The sequence below is a fragment of the Theropithecus gelada genome, chromosome 10 (genome assembly GCF_003255815.1).
Source record: "Theropithecus gelada isolate Dixy chromosome 10, Tgel_1.0, whole genome shotgun sequence".
Lineage (NCBI taxonomy): Eukaryota > Metazoa > Chordata > Mammalia > Primates > Cercopithecidae > Theropithecus > Theropithecus gelada.
The window spans coordinates 13,618,233-13,639,296 of record NC_037678.1 but is presented as its reverse complement, the minus strand read 5'-3'; the positions used below and the strand labels follow the sequence as shown (position 1 = coordinate 13,639,296).

At 44.0% G+C, this 21,064-nt stretch overlaps 1 long non-coding RNA gene across 1 annotated transcript; it reads left to right on the top strand.

Annotated features, from left to right (window-relative positions):
• The first annotated feature begins 10,426 nt into the window (after window positions 1-10,426).
• Window positions 10,427-13,365, top strand: LOC112632617. Its single transcript, XR_003121421.1, has 5 exons — window positions 10,427-10,693; window positions 11,565-11,682; window positions 12,342-12,775; window positions 12,818-12,824; window positions 13,176-13,365. It is a non-coding gene; the product is annotated as an uncharacterized LOC112632617 (long non-coding RNA).
• Window positions 13,366-21,064: the final 7,699 nt, after the last annotated feature.

The following is a 21,064-nucleotide window of genomic DNA, read 5'->3' as shown; positions in this document are numbered from 1 at the left end:
TCTCACACCTCTCCACTTCCGTCACACCTCTAGTTCCCCTGCACCGCATTCCCACGCCCCACTTCCCCTGCACCCCATTCCCATGCCCCACTTCCCCTGCACCCCATTCCCACGCCCCACCTCCACCTTAAGGACTCATGCATACCCAGCCACTATATAGCCACGCACACCCACAACCGCATGCACAGACGCCAATGCAGGCACCCTTGACTTCCATCAAAGTCAACACCCAAATGGGTCAAATGGCTGCAAGTGGAGGAGGAGGGTCAAAAGACAGGCATGGGGGGAGGGAGGGGCTTCTCCTTCTGGCCATAATGGAGTAACTAGGACCAGATTTAGCCGTCTACTTTAGAAGTATAAAGCTGAACAGACGATATTAAAAATCTGTTTTCAGCTGTTAGAAAAGAGGACATCCTTCCATATGATCTCTCAGAGAAGCAAAACAAACATGGTGGGTCCTATGATCATCCTACCTTTCTTTTCTTTTTTTTTTTTTCTTTCTTTCTTTCTTTTTTTTTTTTTTTTCTGAGATGGAGTTTCGCTCTTGTTGCCCAGGCTGGACTGCAGTGGCGCAATCTCGGCTCACCGCAACCTCTGCCTCCCGGGTTCAAGCGATTCTCCAGCCTCAGCTTCCTGAGTGGCTGGGATTATAGGCACTCGCCACCACGCCTGGCTAATTTTGTGTTTTTAGTAGAGACGGGGTTTCTTCATGTTGGTCAGGCTGATCACGAACTCCTGACCTCAGGTGATCTGCCCACCTCGGCCTCCCTAAGTGCTGGGATTACAAGCATAAGCCACCGTGCCTACCTTTCTACCTTGCTACTACTTTCTGGACTGTGATGTAGGGAGAAGAACTCCAACATGACCATGGCAGTCTTGCTGTGTTGGGCGATAGGGGTCTGAGTCTGAGGAGGCAAAAGAAGCTGGAATTTGGTGTAGAAAACAAGAGTAGAAAGAGCTACACAGAGAAAGAGACAAAGCAAATCTACATAGAGATCCCCTTGCATGTACTGCTGAACACTAAACCATGCATGTGTGGGGTGAAGCTCCACTAGGCTGCGTAAATAATACACAGAGAGATGTATCTGAACAATTTCCAGAACTCACCAAGGGCTGGAGATGTTCACGTTCCAACCAGCCAGAATAGGGATTCTCACTGAACACCTCACACATTCAGTAGAGAACCAAGAAGAAAAGCACCTTAGTGCCAGCACTAAACCAGCCCAGGAGAGGGCCATTCTAAAACTGCTCTAGGCCAGCACGGTGGCTCACGCCTGTAATCCCAGCACTTTGGGAGGTCAAGGCGGGTGGATCACTTGAGGTCAGGAGTTTGAGACCAGCCTGGCCAACATGGTGAAACCGCATCTCTACTAAAAATACAAAAGTTAGCCAGGCATGGTGGCAGGTGCCTCTAATCCCAGCTACTTGGGAGACTGACACAGAAGAATTGCATGAATCCAGGAGGCGGAGGTTGCAGTAAGCAGAGATTGCACCACTGCACTCCAGCCTGGGGGACAGAGCAAGACTCTGCCTCAAAAAAAAAAAAAAAAAAAAAAGACTCCATCTCAAGTAGTAATAATAATAATAATAGTAATAATAAAAAGTGTTCAAGGAAGCTTAAAAACAAACCTTAAAAGATCAAACTGATTGATATGGTTTGGATTTTTGTCCCCATCCAAATCTCATGTTGAAATGTAATCCGCAGTGTTGAAGGTGGGGCCTGGTGGAGGTGTTTGGATCATGGTTGGGGGATCCCTCGTGAGTGGCTTGGGCCATCCCCTTGGGGATGAGTGAGCTCTCGCTCTGAGTTCACAGGAGATCTGGTCATTTAAAAGTGTATGGTATCTACCCCTACGCTGATCTCTCTCTCTCTTTCTCTCTCTCTCTCATTCCTGCTTTCACTGTGACGTGCCTGCTCTCCCTTCACCTTCTGCCACAATTGGAAGCGTGCTGAGGCCTCTCCAAAAGCTGAGCAGATGCCAGCACCATGCTTCCTGTACAGCCTGCAGAACTGTGAACCAATTAAACCTCTTTTCTTTATAAATTACCTAGTCCTGGGTGTTTCTTTATAACAGTGTGAAAATGACCTAATACAGAAAATTGGCACTGAGAGTGGGATATTTTCCATATTAGGTCATTCTCACATTGCTATAAATCAATAAATACCTTAGACTGGGAAATTTATAAAGCAAAGAGGTTTAATTAGCTCACAGCTCTGCAGGCTGTACAGGAAGCGTGGCACTGGCATCTGCTTGGCTTCTTGGGGAGGCCTCAGGAAGCTTACAATCATGGCAGAAGGTGAAGAGAGAAGACACATCACACAGTGAAAGCTGGACCAAGTGAGAGAGAGAGATGGCATGAGTGCAGAGGCAACTACCACACACTTTTATTTTAGTTTTATTTTTTTATGTTTTTATTTTTATTATTATTGAGACGGAGTCTCACTCTGTCACCAGGTTGGAGTGCAGTGGCACGATCTTGGCTCTCTGCAACCTCCACCTCCCCAGTTCAAGCTATTCTCCTGCCTCAGCCTCCTGAATAGCTGGGATTACAGGCGCATGCCACCACACCTGGCTAACATTTATATTTTCAGTAGAGACGGGGTTTCACCATGTTGGCCAGGCTGGTCTCAAACTCCTAACCTCAAGTGATCTGCCTGCCTCCGCTTCCCAAAGTGCTGAGATTACAGGCATGAGCCACCATGCCCGGCTGGTGCCACACTCTTTTAAATGACCAGATCTCCTGTGAATTCAGAGTGAGAGCTCACTCATCACCAAGGGGACGGCCCAAGCCATTCAGGAGGGATCCTCCTGACCATGATCCAAACACCTCCCACCAGGCCCCACCTCCAACATTGGGGGTTACATTTCAACATGAGACTTGGGTGGGGACAAATACCCAAACTATGTCACTGATCTGCAAGTAACTTAGTGACTCATCAGAATAAAATCCAACACTTTTTGAAGAAAGACAACACAATTCAGCAGTCACCAACATAAAATAAACAGCATTCAGCATCCAGTCAGAAATTACTATATGTAGGCCAGGTGCAGTGGCTCACACCTGTAATCCCAGCACGTTGGAAGACTGAGGCAGGAGGATGGCTTGAGCCCAGGAATCTGAGACCAACCTGCACAACATGTTGAGACCTTGTCTCTGCAAAATAATAATAATAAAAAAAAAATTAAAATTAGGCAGGCATGGTGGTGTGCACCTGTAGTCCCAGTGACTCGGGAGGCTGAGGCGGGAGGATCACTTGGGCCTGTTAGGTGGAGGTTGTAGTGAGCTGAAATCGTGCCACTGCACTCCAACCTGGATGACAGAGTGAGACCCCATCTCAAAAAAAAAAAAAAGAAAAAGAAAAAAGAAATTACTACATGTAGAAAGAAGCAAGAAAATGTAACTCATAACAAGAGAAAAACCAGTCAAAGATAGAACCCCAAAATGATGCAGCTCATTATGGAACTGGCAGACAGGGGCTTTGAAACAGTTATTATGAATAGGTTGAATAATTTTTCAAAAACATGAAAAGAACAGAAATGGAAGATGTCAAAATAAAAACAAAACTACCACAGATAAGACTACAACATAAGAAAACGTCATCGAATTGGCTTAATATTAGTGAATTTGAAAATATAGTAATTGAAACTATCTAAATTAAACACAGAGAGAATAAAACTGAAAAAAATTACAATAAACTCCTATGCATCATTCAAGCCTCAGCTGACGCAGGGCCTCCTCCATGCAGCCTTCCCTGACTCCTCATGGGGATGCAGATGGGAGTGGCTCCAACAATCACAGCTGGTGTGAGCCCAGAGCCAGACAGACCCGGATTGGACTCCCACCTCTAGTATTGCTAAGAGTGAGACCTCGTGCAATTTATCTGCATGTTACTTCTCCAAGCCCCAAAACTGTCATCTGTTACTTGGAGATGGTCATCTACAAACCCCAAAATGATTTTGAAGGAACCAAGTGAAATAATGCCAGTCACGTGGTAACCTACAATCGGAGTCAGCTAAATCCCTTGTATTTTCCTTGGTTCCTATTTTGCCCTGTCCCTTCTTCCCACACAGCCTGGAGTGCTCAGTGTTCATGCCCACCCCCAGCCCCCCACAAACACACCTGATTCATATCTCTCTCCCTGGTTATCTGCACATGTCCTGGCACAGAGGTAGCACTTCAAATTGTGGGTTGGAAAATTTGGGTGTTGGAAGGTATTGGAAAGAACGCATGGATGGATGGATGGATGGATGGATGGATGGATAGATAGGTGGGTGGGTGGGTGGGTGGATGGTTGGATGGATGGATGGATTAGTGGGTGGGTGGATGGATGGATGGATGGATGGGTGGATGGATGGATGGATGGATGGATGGGTGGATGAGCAACTCCTTGAGGACAGAAACTCCAGAGCCCATGCTTTTCTACTTTGCATCTCTGGTTCTATCCAGCCAGGTATGAGGCTGTGCACACACACTGAGGGACCTCACTTGGTAACATAAAGACTGGGTGCCCTGTGTAGGCCACAGAGATGGGCACATTGAGTCCTGATGTTTAGAATTCAGAGATTGGTGGCTGCCTTTTCTTCCTGTCTTTTTCCTGTGTTGGGGAGAAGGGCAGGGAGGAGGAGAGGGAATGGTGGGAACCATTGACGTTCTGCCTTGATGATTCTTGAATTACTGCCGCCAAGAAGGGGACCTGGCTGGGAACAGTGTAGGATGCCCTTCCCTGGTGGGGAAAGTCCTGCCTGGAGTGGAGGACTGGAGGGTGTTCAGGGTATGCCTGGGGCGCCCTGGGGACCCTGAACTCTCTTTGGCACCCCTGCATGTGTGTGAAATCATGGTGCTGGCACAGAGAGGGCATTCAGGGGACACAAAGGGTCTGAGCTAATGTCCTGTCCCCAGCATTCTTTCTCTCTTGGGTGGTCCCACTTGGCTTCCTTGAGCCCCTTCAGTGTGCTGGGAATGCAGAGAGGCACCAGACCCAGGGCTGGCCAGGAGGAGCTCAGTCTGCGATGTGCATGGAGTGGAAGTAGGAGGATGCTTCTCAGAGGATCGCTGGTGCTGGACTCATCCTTCATGCCCTCCACCCACGGCCATGCCCTGAAACATTAGGGCCTGGGAAAACTGACCCAGCACAGGGTCTGCTGGGGATTTCTGCTGCCTGGAGCTCAGGAAGCTGCATCTCATTGCCGCAAGGAAATGTCTAGCCTCACTGCCCACCAAGAGAGTGCAGAGAGACTCTCACTGCTGGTCCCTTCCCTTGGTGAAGATGCTTCTCAGCCTCCCAGCTCCCTAAGTAGCAAGAGCTCAGTACCCCTGGCCAGGCTGCAATGTGTGTGCAATGCAGAAATGTATGTGGTACGTGGAAAGTAGAACACGGGAAAATATCAAAGCCAAAGCTTCTTATAGACAGTGATAACCGCAATTTCTAAAGTATCTTTTTATAAAAACATTAAACGATAAAATACTTTAAAACTGAACAATGATAAATGAGCCTTGTGCAGGTTCTGGGTCTAGCTATGAGAATTGACCAGAAGGGTAAATTTCCTGTAACTCTGTTATGGAAGGTGGTGTCAAGATAAGCAATGTCCTATAATGATTGATTGTGTAGCTGGAACCACCCTATCTGAGTTTAAACCTCAGCTCTGCCCCTTGCTAGCTGTCTGGCCTTGGGCAAGTCACTTAACCTCTCTGATCCCCAGTTTTCTGATCCGTACAATGGAGATGATAATAGCCCCTCATTCTCAGGATTATTAGATGGATTTTTTAGGAGGTATGTATGAAGCACTCGGACAGATGACAGCATGTAGGTATTCTGTCTACATGACTTAGTTTATCTTTGAAGGTGCTGGTGGGCATCCCAGGTGGTATTGGGGGTCACGTTTGTCAATCCCTGGACAGCAGTGTCCCTTTGGCCTGGGCCCCAGTCATGCTTCCTCATTTCATTCATGTGCCAAGGCTGCCTGCTCCCGGAATTGTTCCAAGCCTGTCCTGAGAGGAGAGGCTTCCTGGCCTGTATGTCCTTAAAAAACTCTATGGGGCAATGGAGTGGAATCTACGCTCTCTTTGGAAGAGGTGAATCTCTAACCCACCCTCATTCCCATTCCACTTGCCTTGCTGGTTTTCTAAGTTGATGCCAGTTTCTTTCTGATAAACTCCAAGTCCTGGTTTCTAGACAGATTCCTGGAGAACCTCCCAGAGGCTGAGATGGCGGTAGAATAGAAAACCTCTTTTGTGGAATATGCAACATCAGGAAGGGAACTGAATGTAAAGGGGAATTAAAGGACTGTGTGCTTGAACATTTGGGCTTCAGATAGAGACACAGCTATGTTCTGTAGGAAAGTTACCTTGGAGATCTTCTCATACTTGGGCAGGCACGGGTGGAGGGTGAGTTCAGGCTGAAAAATAGAATGATGAGATTTAGATGGATTCACAGATGATGAGCTCACAAGAGAAATGTTGAGCCCCAAAGAGATGATTGGAAACAGGACCTTAGAAGCATCAGGAAGGACCCATGTTCTCCTTCCCAAGAGAGATGAACTCCAGCCTCAACTTAGCCTCTGCCTGGCTGTGTAAACTTAGGTGTGCTCCCCGCTGTCTCTGAACCTGGCTCTGACCTCTCCTCATCTGTAAAATTTGGGTATTGGAAGGCATTTATCAGTCTATATTCTAGCTCCCAACCCCCGTGTGCCTGGGAGAGCCCTTCAACCTCCGTCCCTGGTCCTCCTGTGACCCAGCATCCCTCTGAGCCTGGGGGGTGCTCCAGCCCTCTGTTCTGCTGACACCTTCATAAGCAGAGCCTGGGACTCTTAAGAAGGTCCAAGCACCATCATCATCATAGAACACACTTACGGGATACAAGAATAAACCTGAAATACCAATATTCCAGAGACAAAAACTTACTACAGTTTCATTTTTATCAATGTTGGTATCCAAACTTTAAATGTTGACATTTTTCTGGGGAAGAATACCAATTTCTCAACTCTTTTTGCTACACATAGCTCCTGGGTTTTCTCTCCCACACTCCCGCCATGCTTAATAAACACTCCTGTTCAACAAACCCTTTGGATAATTTCCCTAATCTTTCAGGGCATAGTGGTACGTTATTCAGATAAATGTTTCTGGCAATTTGCTCCTAGAAGGAACTCTGCACTTAGGATTAATGGTTTAGGAGGATTCCCAAAACCTTCATCTTCAGTTTCCAAAAATGCTTGGCCATCTATAGCAGTCATTTCTATAAACATTTTGTTTAAATTAGCCTCCAGAGACTCAAAACTGTGTGGAGTTTCCTTCCTAAAGCATTCTTGTAAAGTCTGTTGTTTTGACATTTGAATAATCAGAGCAAAACACGTTTGAAGTGCTTTGTTTATTTTTAGCAATGTCTTTCTTCATTCTCTCCATTGTCTTTATTATGTCTGACTCAAAGATGATTTATCTTGGATATGTACTGATTTTAGAGTAGTTTTATCTTTGTGAGATTTGGACATGACGAAGCCGACATTTTGCTTCTAAAGCATTCCTCACAAGATGTAGAGAATTCTCAAATAGTGCTTTTGCTTGAAGGACCCCTGGCTTAAATGAAATTAAGCCGCTAAAAATGAAATAGAGTTCTTAAAGGGATTTAGTTTCGTGTGAGAACTGCTACTTCTCTAAAATTTCTGCCAATATTACATTTATAATATAATTAAATCACCATTGTTCTGCTTTTTATTGTTATTTAAACTTTATAAGCTCAAACAGTCTATAATCTTCGTAAAATGATTGAGCAAATACATTCTCTTAATATTTGTATTAATAATCAATCTTTTTTCTACTCAGCTATTTAAAGTTCTTAATTATTGTCTTTCTTCATAAAATTAATAGCTTTCATAATCATTACTTATTGCAGCATTTTACTCTTGAAATAATCAATGTGTGTTTACAACTGACTGCTTCAATTTCAGCACAAAAAGTACGTGGGAAAAACTGCGTAGGCAAATACTTTGCAAGGAAGAAAAAGAGAGAAGTGGAGGGGAAATTATAGATTAAAAACAGGCAACACCAAGTGATAATGTTCAGAGATACACACAGAGTGATAAAACAACGAGAGAAAATGATAGACCCTGACGAGGAAATTAGGACACAGGATTCCTGGGTTGGGGAACTGGGAGGTTTGTCTGGAGCAGTGCAGGGCTCTGGGTGGGTGGCAAGCTTCTATCTCCTATGCGGAGTGTAGGGAGGGGAGCAATCCAAGGATATTCACCTTACAATGATTTATTTTTTAATTTAAATACTTTATTTTGGTAGAGAGGGGGGTCTTGCTATGTTGCCCAGGCTGATCTTGAACTCCTGGCCTCAAGCAATCCTCCCACCTCAGCCTTCCGAATTGCTGGGATTATAGGCATGAACCACCTTGCCTGGCCTTGTAATGATTTATTAAGCTAAAGATGTTTCATATGGCTTGGGATATTTGTACTTAACAATAAAACAGGTTTTTAGAAAGGAAAAAAATTTGAATCTGGAAATTTGACAAACAAAACCAAACCTGGGACATAATATGTAGCATCAAAGACTCTTTTTTCATAAGTTTCTTTTTCCATCTGCCTGTGTTCATTCATGTTTTCCCCTTTTCCCTCTTGTCCTGGTGTATTGCCCTTCTCCTCAGGTGTAGGCAAGAAACTTGCTCTATCTCTCCTCTTGTCTCTTTGTCCCTCCCCTTCCTCTTCCCTCTCCTCTCCTCTGGCATTCAGTGCACCTCTCTGCTGTAGCTCCCACCACAATTAACTGAAATTCTCTTTTTGTGCATCTCTCTCTCCTATTGTTCCATAAGCAACTTGAGAGCAGAGGTGAGGTAGGTTTTGGGTAGTTTTGAATCCTCAAAGCCTAGCATACTCCCAGACATATACTAGACATCCAGAAAATGAGGTTTAAACTCAACATCTTTTTCTTTTCCCATAACATCTCAAGTTCCACTTAATGATTTTCAATGATTATTCAAAGAAGACTATATATCTTTTAAGAATTAATTTGTCAGAAAAGGGATTTCTGGCTGAAAGAATTACAGATTGAGTTTCTGTTTGTAAGTCCAAGAGCCTGCAGGGTTATATGCCTGCTGTGCATGTTATTCAGGGAGTGGAATTTCAGTTGACTTCCGTTTTTCCTTTTTGTAAAACATTGTTTGTAATTTTACCACAAATGCACATTTATGTAATAAAAGTATAATTATAATGTTCATTTAAAATGATTTTTTTTCATCTAATGCACATTCACTGAGCAGTTTAAAAAGCATAAGACATGTTTACTGCAAATTGCATCTGAAATGCTTCCCTATGTTTGAGAATGAAGAGTTAGCTAGAACAGTGACTCCTGAGATGTACTGTGCTCAGGTGTTTCCAGACTCGGTGACCACAGTCCCTCTCATCCTACATGCTCCTCCACCTTGTGACTTTGCAGCTCCTTCTATTAGAATGTGGAATCTCTTTCCCCTCCCCTTCAATCTGGGCCTCCTTGTGACTTCCTTTGGCCAGTAGAATGCAGTGGGGGTGAAGCTATATGATTTCTGAGACTAGGCTATAAGAGGCCTTGCAGCTTCTTTTGCTCTCTTGGAAGTCAGCCATGATGCAAAGTGGTCCAGGCTCTCCTACTACAGAAGCCATGTGAAGAGAGAAGCCCTGGAGGATGGGAGGTCATATGGAGGGGAAGGAGCCAGTGAAGCCCTCTCTCACTCCATCCTAGTCAAGCTCCCAGCTAAATGCAGCCACATGAATGACCTTGCCAGCTTTGTGGAACAGAAGAACCACCCAGCTGAGCCCAGCCAACCCACAGAATGGTTACAAATAATAAATGGTTGTTGTTTTCAACCATTAAGCTTGGGAGGTGGTTTGTTAGGCAGCAATCAATCATTTGTTCTTATGACAGGCATTTGTTTGCTGGTTAGATTGGATGCAACCTGGGATCACATCATCATACATACACAATGTCAGAAATGTCCCCAACAACAGGCACTTGGTCATTTGGACTTAATAAACCCAGCTTCAGAGAATCCCTGTTTCCCAGTCACTGTCTCTCAACTTTCCTACACTGCCACCAAGTATGAGCTAGCATCTATCCCTCTCACATTCCTCACCCCTTTAATTAATCCCCTGTTTTTCATGTATCTCATAAGTTTATGGTATACTTCCTAGGACCTGAAAACAAAACCAACTGTCTTTCATCTTAAAAAAAAAAAAAGTGCCCCTTTCCCTCACCCCATTCAAGTGTCCACCTTAGATTTCCATACCGTCTCTTTCTCCTCTTTCTAGTCAAGCTTTTCCAAAGAGCTGTCTTCATTTTCCCATTTCCTATTCACTCCTCTCTCTATTTATTATGACCTGGCTTTAGAATGGTCTCCCGCCAGCATCACAGAGGAGCTCCACATCACCTAACCAGATGGATTCACCCCTGCCTTGACCTCTCAGACACAACACCAGCAACATGGCCACTCCTAGCGCTTTAAAACTATCTCCCTTTTTATGCTTCCCACCACACTCTCCTTTCTCCTTCCCACTCTGACTGTCCCTTCTCTGTTCCCTTCCTGGCCTCCTAAGCACCTCAGCCAGCCTCTTAGGCACCAGTGTCCTCAGGGGTCTTCAGTGCTCCTCTTCTCATCCCGGTCTACCTGCTCTGCTTTCAAGTTTGCAGGCTCTCTCAAGCTTTTACTTAAAGGTTTTCCTAAGTAGGTGTTCTTCCCCCAAACCTAACAGCTATGAATTCAATGACCTGTAGAACCTCTTCCCTTATATGTTCCAGAGATGAGATGCCTCAAACTCCATGTGCCAGAATGTGACTCTTCGGCCACCCCCCACCCCCCTGGCCCCTACTCCCAGTGTCTCTTTGTCTCTTGTAAGAGGACTTGCCCTAGGCCACTGGTAATGCCAGAGAAATGCCCACATGCGGTTGCTTATGGGAAGGGGTCAACTGAGCCAAAAATGGGGAATAGAGGCAGCTGCATGCCTTGAACCACACTTGCAGGATCTGCCTATTCAGGCCTCTCTTGTTCTCAGTGGTGACCTGTCTGCCTCCTGCTCCTGGGTCCTCCTCTTTCTGTGACTGAGACACCTGTGCCCCTCCCCCACTGCCCAGTTGGAGGCTCAGTTCCATCCTCAGCCCCAGGACCAGCCCTGACCCAGGGCAGAAGGGGTTCACAGGGTCACAGTTGTGCCTAGATTTCCTTGAGCCTCCGTCCTCATCCCTGGGCCCAGCCTTGCTTCTGAGAACTGGGCCACCCTGTGTGGCCTCTGACAACTGAGTTCCTGCCTTTTTCCCCACGCCGGAGTTTGTTCTACAAAGCTCAGGTTGGAGACCTTGTTGTTCTTGATTACAGCTTAGTTCTCTGTTTCCATACCTCTACAGATGTGGTTTCTAAACAGTTTTCTATTATGTTGATGAGTAAAAAAAATTTTTTAATGGAAAGAAAAATACAATTTTATTTTTAAATAAAAAAGAAAATATCATTTACTATCAACATCATTTTCTACTTTAAAAAAAGACATTTTATTTTATTTTATTTTATTTTATTTTATTTTATTTTTTGTTTTCTGAGAGAGAGTCTCACTCTATCACCCAGGCTGGAGTGCAGTGGCATGATCTCAGCTCACTGCAACCTCCGCCTCCCGGGTTCAAGCAATTCTCGTGCCTCAGCCTCCCGACTAGCTGGGATTACAGGTAGGTGCCACCATGCCCAGCTAATTTTTATATTTTTAGTAGAAATAGGGTTTCACCATGTTGGCCAGGCTGGTAAAAAGGGACATTTTAATACAAACGAAGTAATCAAACAATTCTGTTCTCAGATCTCAGGATAGCCCTTTTCAAACAGAGGCAGCTGGCTGTTTCCCTTGCCTTCATTTTCCAAGGGTTTCTCCTCCCATGAATGGGCAGTGAAAGCTTCATCCTGGACCAATCCTGTCTCCACGATGGCTTTGGGGACCTGCCTTGCCCCATTGTTGTCTGCGGGACTGCCAACTTTGACCATGGGAGGCAGACTCCCTCTAACTGGAGGCTGACAAGTGGAAACTGTTGGGATTATTCCCAGAGGCCTTACATGGGGGCGGCTCAGCTTGATGAATTCTCAGGCATGATCCAAATCTGCCTCTTAGGCCCAGAATATCATTCTCCAAGGTCCCAGGGCTGCTGGGGCTCTATGAAGCCATTCTCTGCTGCTCCTGGTGTGCCCCTAGGGCTGGCTGAGGTTGGGAAGGCCTCCCCTCGCTGGACTAGAGGACAAAGTGATTCATCTTGATCCCTGTGAAATGGTCGTGCAACCCCAAGAGGCTGAGACTCATCAAAGAATGTGCCTCTTTATTTTCTGTTCATTACATTGCCAGGCACAATCCAGACAAGACATCTCAGCACTGCTTCCAGACCTCTGCTTGAAGGTGGGATTCTTCAGTCTCCTGGACATTCTTAGAGTCTGGCTTTACACCAGCTCTCCTTTACACAATGGCAACACCAGCAGTATCTGCCCATGTGCAAGAGAGTCCCCACAACAGCCCAATGGAGAAATGGAGGAGTTTCCAGGCCCATGTGACACTCCGTCACAATTGTCTTTTACCACTTAGGATGATATAATCACTTTTCTCTCTCTCTCTTTTTTTTTTTTTTTTTTTTTTTTTTTTGAGACAGTCTCACTGTCACCCAGGCCGGAGTGCAGTGGTGTGATCTTGGCTCACTGCAACCTCCACCTCCCAGGTTCAAGTGATTCTTCTGCCTCAGCCTCCTGAGTAGCTGGGATTACACCTAGTACATCTCCAGCCTACAGGTGTGCGCCACCATGCCCCACTAATTTTTATATTTTCAGTAGAGACAGGGTTTCACCATGTTGACCAATCTGGTCCTGAACTCCTGGCCTCAAGTGATCCACCTGCCTTGGCCTCCCAAAGTGCTTGGATTACAGGTGTGAGCCACTGTGCCCAGTCACTTTTCTCTGATTTTTAAGTGACGTATATACATATATATACAGCAGGCAAGTGGAATTCCAAGCACAGAGGGCTTTTCAGCATAATTCTGAGAAGGCAACTTTCAGCAAAGAACTTGCAGACATGGTACAATTTTTTCTGTTAAAGTCAAGGCAAGATTTTCTGGGAAGGGACATGAAGACCTTGACATAGTCTGCTTAGTTTTATTTATTTATTTATTTATTTATTTATTTATTTATTTAGAGTCTCGCTCTGTCACCCAGGCTGGAATGCAGTGGCACGATCTCAGCTCACTGCAACCTCCACCTCCCCGGTTCCAGGTTGAAGCAATTCTCCAGCCTCAGCCTCCCAGGTAGCTGGGATTACAGGCCATAGTCTGCTTTAAGAATAATAATAATAATAATAATAATACTAAAAGACAATAGTGAACAAGAAAGAAAGAATGATTCCCTCTTCGCAGAAGAAGAAAGTTCTGATGCTTTTGGTATCATGGGATCTTAGGTTCAATGTATAGTGAGAGCTAAATAAGACAATTTTTATTTGTTCCTCTGAACAATTCTCTATTCCCATGACTATGTCATGCTTTTCCAATTGCTATAACTTATGGCGTGTTTTGATACTTGGCATCCTCACTCATTAGTCTTCCTTTTCAACATTTTATTGGACGTGATTATGCTATTATTCTTCCAAATTATTGTTAGAATCAATTTATCAAGTCATAAAAATGTCCTCTTTGAATTTTTATGGGAATTGCGATAAATTTAATTCTTAATTTGGGAAGATCTGACAGTTTTGACAACTTTGTAATACTGGCTCTTTTGATCCAATAATTATGGATTTCCACTTATTTTGGGAATTTTACATCAGCAAATTTTAAAAGCTTTTTCCTAGGTTCTTATTAGATTCATCTCCAGGTTTTAAAGATTGCAATGCCAGCCTACGTTCTCTCTCTCTCTCTCTCTTCCACCTTCCACCCACCTTTCTTTCTTTCTTTCTTTCTTTCTTTCTTTCTTTCTTTCTTTCTTTCTTTCTTTCTTTCTTTCTTACTTTCTTTCTTTCTTTCTTTCTTCCTTCCTTCCTTCCTTCCTTCCTTCCTTCCTTCCTTTCTTTCTTTCTTTCTCTCTCTCTCTTTTTCTTTTTCCTTCCTTCCTTCCTTTCTTGCTTTCTTCATTTTCCTCTTTTGTGGCTAATATCTTCCCAACCTATTTTATTGCAAATGATTATTTTTAGTGCAAAGAAAAGCTACTGCTATTTGTATAACAAGTTTATACCCAGCTCCTTCTCGAAGTCTTGTTTGTTGAATAATTCTTATTTAAATCTTACATGCTTTCTAGACATACAAGCATATCTTCTTCAAATTATGAGCCTTGTCTCTTATTTTTAATACTTATTTTACTTATTATTCCTATTCAGTCGCAATTGCTAGAAAGTTCAAAACAATGTTGACAAATTCTTGGTGGTGCACACACCTGTCTTCAGAGAGATTGCATAGGGAATGCCAAATGCTTCACCATTCGAGAGACTTAGCATTACTTCCTGAAAAGTCCTCTTGATCCTACTAAAACAATATTCTACTCATGACAGCAGGCATTCACCTGTCAAGGATCTACGTCCAGGGAAATGTTTCTGCCTCCATCTCCAAGTGGCCATGTGAGGCGTTTTAATAAAATGAGCCTCAGACTAAGACCACATCAGAAGGCTTCTGTGGTTGGGCAGGTGACAGAGAGCTCCTACCAAAATGCCCTTAATGTTACCCTCAGCTTGGTTTGACTTTAGACAGCTTCTCACTGACTGTAGGTCCTGACCTCCCTTATTTTAGAGCATTTTCTTTAGAAAACTTGTCATTGAAAATGATTTATCTGTCCCTTTGAGATGTCCGTAAATCTTTTCAAAAGCCTCTTGCTGGCCGGGCACAGTGTCTCATGCCTGTAATCCCAGTACTTTGGGAGGCCGAGGTGGGCAGATCACTTGAGGTCAGGAGTTTGAGACCAGCTTAGTCAACATGGTGAACCCCCATCTCTACTAAAAATACAAAAATTAGCCGGGCATAGTGGTGTGCGTCTGTAACCCCAGCTACTCAGGAGGCTGAGGCAGGAGAACCCCTTGAACCCAGGAGGCAGAGGTTGCAGTGAGCCAAGATTGCGCCATGGCACTCCAGCCTGGGAGACAGAGCGAGACTCCATCTCAAAAAATAAATAAATAGATAAATAAATAAATAAATAATAAATAAAAAAGCCTCTTGCTAGGTTTACAATCCAGGACTGTCTTTCCCAAGGAGACATCCCTTCAAAGTTTAGTAATCACCAAGGAATATATCACCCTATCTCTCTGTCCCATGGGAGGGTAGGAGCCTAACTTTGGTTGGCAGTTGGAAAACTACCCCCTGTCATAAAGATATGAGAAACTTTACTTTTCCTTTGGGTAAAGCCAGTTGGGAAACAGAAATGGCCCATGATCTCCCTCTCAACCCGGTGCTAAAACACCTTGCCACCCTTCCTTCCACAGAGTTGAGGTCAGACTTGGTTCTGGTCTCTCTCCTCTATTGCAGTAGTCTTGAATAAAGTCTTCCCTGCCTGTTAGTTGTGTCTGGTGCAATTTTCTCTTTGACAGTTCCCAGCGTGGTGACATGGAAGCCTCAGCATCAGGACAATCCCTTAAAACCCCAAACCCATGAGGGATACAACTGCCCTGGGTTACAGGGGGACATCTAATGCTATGAGATTCCTTTACAGGGATTTTCCTGCAATTTATTGTGCTGATTGATGTCCTACGTTGGCATTGTTGAAATGAATTCTACCTGGTCACATTCCTTTAAAATATTACCAGATTTGATTTTCCAATATTTTATTGATGGTTTTGTGTCTGCACTTGTAAGTAAGGTTAGTCTACAAATCCCTTTCTATACTAACTTTATCAGATTTACAGAACGTGGTGGAGGGAGTTAACAGTAAATGTAATATAATAAAAAACATTGCTGCCGGGCATGTTGGTGTGAGCCTGTAGTCCCAGCTACTCAGGAGGCTGAAGTGAGAGGATTGCTTGAGCCCAGGAGTTTGAGACCAGCCTGGGCAACAAAAAACTTTTTTAATTAGCCAGGCATGGTGGTGTGCACCTTAGTGCTGTAGGAGGATGAGCCACAGACAAAACTCCTCAGACAGCAGATTAAAGAAGGAAGGAGTCTTTATTCAGCCAGGAGCTTCGGTAGACTTGCATCTTAAGAGCGTTCCCTGAAAAAGAAATTTTTGGCCCTTTTAAGGGCTTACAACTCTAAGGGGTCCAGGTGAAAGGGTTGTGATAGATCAAGCAAGCGTGGGGAATGTGACTGGGGGCTACATGCATCAGCTAACAGAACAGAAAGTTTTGTAATGCTACTGTATACAATGTCTGGAATTTACAGATAACACAAGTAGTTTAGGTCAGGGGTTGATATTATTATTATTGTTATTATTATTTTAACTCCTAGGGCTTGGTGGTGGTGCCAGGGTTGTCTGGCTATTTATCTTCTGTTTCTTTCCAAATTTTGTTTTCTCCCTTTTCTCCTGTCTTATAAACTAGGCAAAAGTGGGGGAGAGAAGGGGCAGCAGGAAAAGTGGTGGTCTCCTTTCTTAGTGCCAGCTACTGGGAAGGCTGAGGCAGGAGGATCACTCAAGCCCAGAAGTTCAAGGCTACAGGCTGAGCACAGTGGCTCACACATGTAGTCCCAGCACTTTGGGAGGTTGAGGTGGGCAGATCACCTGAGGTCAGGAATTCAAGACCAGCCTGGCCAACTTGGTGAAACCCCATCTCTACTAAAAATACACAAATTAGTCAGGTGTGGTGGCACACGCCTGTGATCCCAGCTACTCAGGAGGCTGAAGCAGGAGAATCACTTGAACCCAGGAGGTGAGGTGGAAATTAGCCATTAGCCAAGATTGCACCACTGCACTCCAGCCTGGGCAACAGAGCAAGACTCCGTGTCAAATTTTTAAAAAAGAAGAAGCTCAAGGCTACAGTAAGTTGTGATCACACCACTGCTCTCCAGCCTGAGCAACAGAGCAAATCCCTGTCACTAAAAAATAAAAAGGGAAAAAGAAAAATAAATAAAAAGAATTGTTTTACACTTAGATTTCAAGATTTGAAAAGCTGTCAAATATCATATATTCAAAAATTCTGGTACCATAAGAAGAGAACAGTAGAGATCTCTTAATGCTGCAATTATCCACTGAGGTTTCACAGTTTATGAATATCATGCTTTTTTGTAGAAATCTGCTAAGCTTACTGTTGAATCATTTATATACACTGACTAATTTTTGAGCCATCATCAATGTTCATGAATTATGTAATTTAGCCTCAGCAATGTTTCACATGCATTTGAAATAATTACACTTTACAAAGAGACTTAATACGTGCAACAATGAGTAAATTAACGTGTTTATTAACATCTGCAGTGCTCTTTTTTTTTTTTTTTCCTGGGAGACAGGAGTTTAAGTTCAGGTAAAACGACACTCTTGGCTTTGAGGCTTTTCTCTAGCTTTAAACTCTAGTCTACAAGCTGCTTCTTATTAGCAGCTAGGTGACCTTCATTGTACAAAGAGCCTTCATCCTCTTGATCTTGGGTTTTCTTTCTAAAGGGTCTTGTGTGCTTTCATCCCACGCTTTAAGATATGATAGCTGCATTGAACAAATTGGGAGATTTTCCTTCCTTCTTTATCTTTCCATTGGTATTATTTAAATAGCATGAGGATTATCTGTTACTTAAAAAGTAATCTGCCTTGTAAGAACTTAACATGTTTAATGAACTTAGAAACAAAAGAGCTTGCCTATTAAACCGTCTAGGCCTGATGCATTTATAAGAGATTAATTATTAAATACACTTTCCACTTTTTCTATAATTATTCTATTCTTTGGTATTTTGCCATTTAAAAGGAGACTTGTTGCTTTCTGAAAATACTCTTTCTTTTTGTACATGACTGCTGGAATTCACCTCTTAAGGTTCTGTGTCCAAGGCAAATGCCACTCCAAGGAGCCGGGCCTGTCTCTGCCTTCAGTCAACCTCCACGTGGGTTTCCAAAGCTTAGTATTAAGTTGGGCATCAGGTTAAAATAAACATCATAAACATTCTCATCTTTTTTCTTTCTACTAGCATTTCTACTTCCTTTTTTTTTTTTTTAGAAATAGGGTATTGCTCTGTCGCCCAGGCTGGAGTACAGTGACATGATCATGGCTCACTGCAGCCTTGACCTCCCGGGCTCAAGCTATCCTCCCATCTCAGCCTCCTAGGTAGTTGATACTACACGTACACGTCACCAAACCTGACTAATTATTTGTTTTTCTTTGTTGTAGAGACAGAGTCTCACTATGTTGCCCAGGTTGGTCTTGAACTCCTGGGTTCAAGCGATCCACCCACTTTGGCCTCCCAAAGCGCTGGGATTACAGGCGTGAGCCAATGCACTCAGCCTCTATTTCCCGTTGAACTGTTTTTGGTAAGATATTTTACAGGCTAACTGTGTGTTTCATCTAGCAGTCAGCAAGTGTTCGCACATCGTTATAAATTATGTCTTGTCATGAACTTGTTCTAACAACAATTCACTCTAAGCAGGCATTCCGCATGCTCATTACATAATATTTTTGTCTCTGTGCAGCTGCACATCTGCACCATAGTGTAGCTCCCTGTCCCCGGGTGACCGACTGGAACTAGGTTTCTCCATCCCCAGTAGGCCTCACTGTGTCTCATCACACCAAAGTATTTTTAAAAAGGCTTAATGAAGACACCATCCTCTGTATCATCCCCCGGGAAGGCTGAGCAGGTTGCGCACCATAAATACACTTCAACGTTCCTATCTGCCTAAGCCTTGGATCCCCTCCTCTATAATATAGCAAGGTAAATGCCTGCATCCTGACTGCATTTAATGGACCATGGGCCCCGGGTTGGGGTTGCAGCACCGAGTGAGTTATGAGAGCCGCCCCCAGCTGCTCCATCTGACAGATTGAAGCCAGGTTCTCTAGCCAGCGCTTCCATCTTCATCAATTCTGTTTGTTCAACGTTATGTTCCTTCTGCCCTGGGCTCACAGCCTGAAATTCATTCCTTCACATATTCCCCAGGTTTCCAACATTATCAATTGGCAAAGGTCTTGCAAGTGTTTGGATGCCTCCTCCCAGATCAGCTTTGGTCGTCATTACCCGAGGGTCTGCCAGGATGTTATGGTTCTGAAAATAATAAAAGGTGGGAGTAAAATCAACAGTCCGCTCAAGGCAGCAGCCTCAGGTGAGTTAATTAAAGTCTTCAGGCAAAAGAAGATTGATCTCCCATATAGAAAAGAGCTGCTATTGATGACTAGGGAGATGAAGTTTGGGGTTCAAGGTATTCAGATTTATCAAAATCTGCCCAAATTTCCACATTCCAGTTCTTAGAGTCTCTCTCCTTCCTAATTAATCCCTTGTTACAGAAGAGACCTAGCCAGGTCACGAATTGAATTTGTATTGTATTTTACTTGGAGTTTGGTTTTTTGAAATCCTGACCCTGCCTGTAATCCCAGCATTTTGGGAGATCACGGTGAGAGGATCACTTGAGCCCAGGAGTTCAAGACCAACCTGGGCAACATAGGGAGACCCTCATCGCTACAAAAAATGTTACAGACTAGCCAGGTGTGGTGGTGCGCACCTGGAGGTCCCAGCTACTTGGGAAGCTGAGGTGAGAGGATCGTTTGAGCCTGGGAGGTAAAAGCTGCAGTGAGCTGTGATCATGCCACTATACTCCAAAAAAAAAAAAAGAGAGACTGAAAGAGCGATAGAGAAAAGAAATCTTGGCCCTGTGACCATAAGAAATAATGAGTTATTTCAGAGTAATCTAATAATTCTCTGGTTGCCTATCTTTGCCTTCCATTGGAAATTTACAGCCCTAAATTTGTCTCTTTTTTTTTTTTTTTCTCTCCACTTTTTCCAGTATGGTCAGAAAAATCCAGTCCATTCTACAAGAAGAATCTAATATAAGAATCTTATAACGTTCTATTACAACAGCTACTTGATGTCCCAAGGCCTTGCTTGCCATAGGCAGCTGACCCCAGGCAATTACAGATTCTAATTTAGGTAACTGATTTGTCAAAGCATGTCATGAACGGCTAGCATCTCACTTTCCACTGGCAATGAAGTCACTGTGGCCTTCAAATCTAAAAAGATGAAAGGAACAATTCCAGATTCCTATATTCACATATTTGTTCTCCAAAAACCCCTTTTAAGACCAAAACAACTGTGGAAAGAGCATGCAGAGCAAAAGCCAGAGACGCCACCAGTGGGTGGGAGAAGCTGTCACTAACGGGCAAGGATGGCTTTCAAGAGCTCCCAAGGGAGGGGCTGGGCATCTCACTTGCCCCACACTTGGCTACCGGCACCTTCAGAAGACAGTGTCCTCTCCTTCTCTCCTAACTTCTAGATCTTTCTCTAGAGCCTCTCACTGGGGAACAAAGCTAGAACCACACAAGGAAGGGGCTTCTGGGAAGTCTCTGCCAACCAGAGGAAACCTTCGAAGGGAATGGTGGTGACAGGGAATTGACACAAACAATACTGTATAGCGAGATGGTTTCTTTTGTAGCTGTTTCACTTTGAAGACGCCGACAGACCCACACCCTCTGAGTGCTAACAGTAGTCTTAAAAGCGTCATGGAAGGCCGGGTGTAGTGGCTCACGCCTGTAATCCCAGCACTCTGGGAAGCCGAGGCTGGTAGATTACCTGAGGTCAGGAGTTCAAGACCAGCCTGGCCAACATGGTGAAATCCTGTCTCTACTAAGAATGCAAAAAATTAGCCAGACGTGGTGGCAGGCAGCTGTAATCTCAGCTCCTCAGGAGGCTGAGGCAGAAGAATTGCTTGAACCCGGGAGGCGGAGGTTGCAGTGAGCCAAGATCACGCCACTGCACTCCAGCCTGGCAACAGAGCAAGACTCTGTCTAAAAAAAAAAAAAAAAAAAAAAAAGAATAAGTGTCATGGAAGGACTTAGGCTCTTCCCCACAATGGCCACTTGGACCCTGGACTGGGGCAGACAGCAATGAAAAGCAAAGAAGGAATGGAAAGAGGATAAAAAAAAATCATATATTTTTATTTTTATTTTATTTTTGAGACGGAGTCTCACTCTGTCACCTAAGCTAGAGTGCTGTGGCG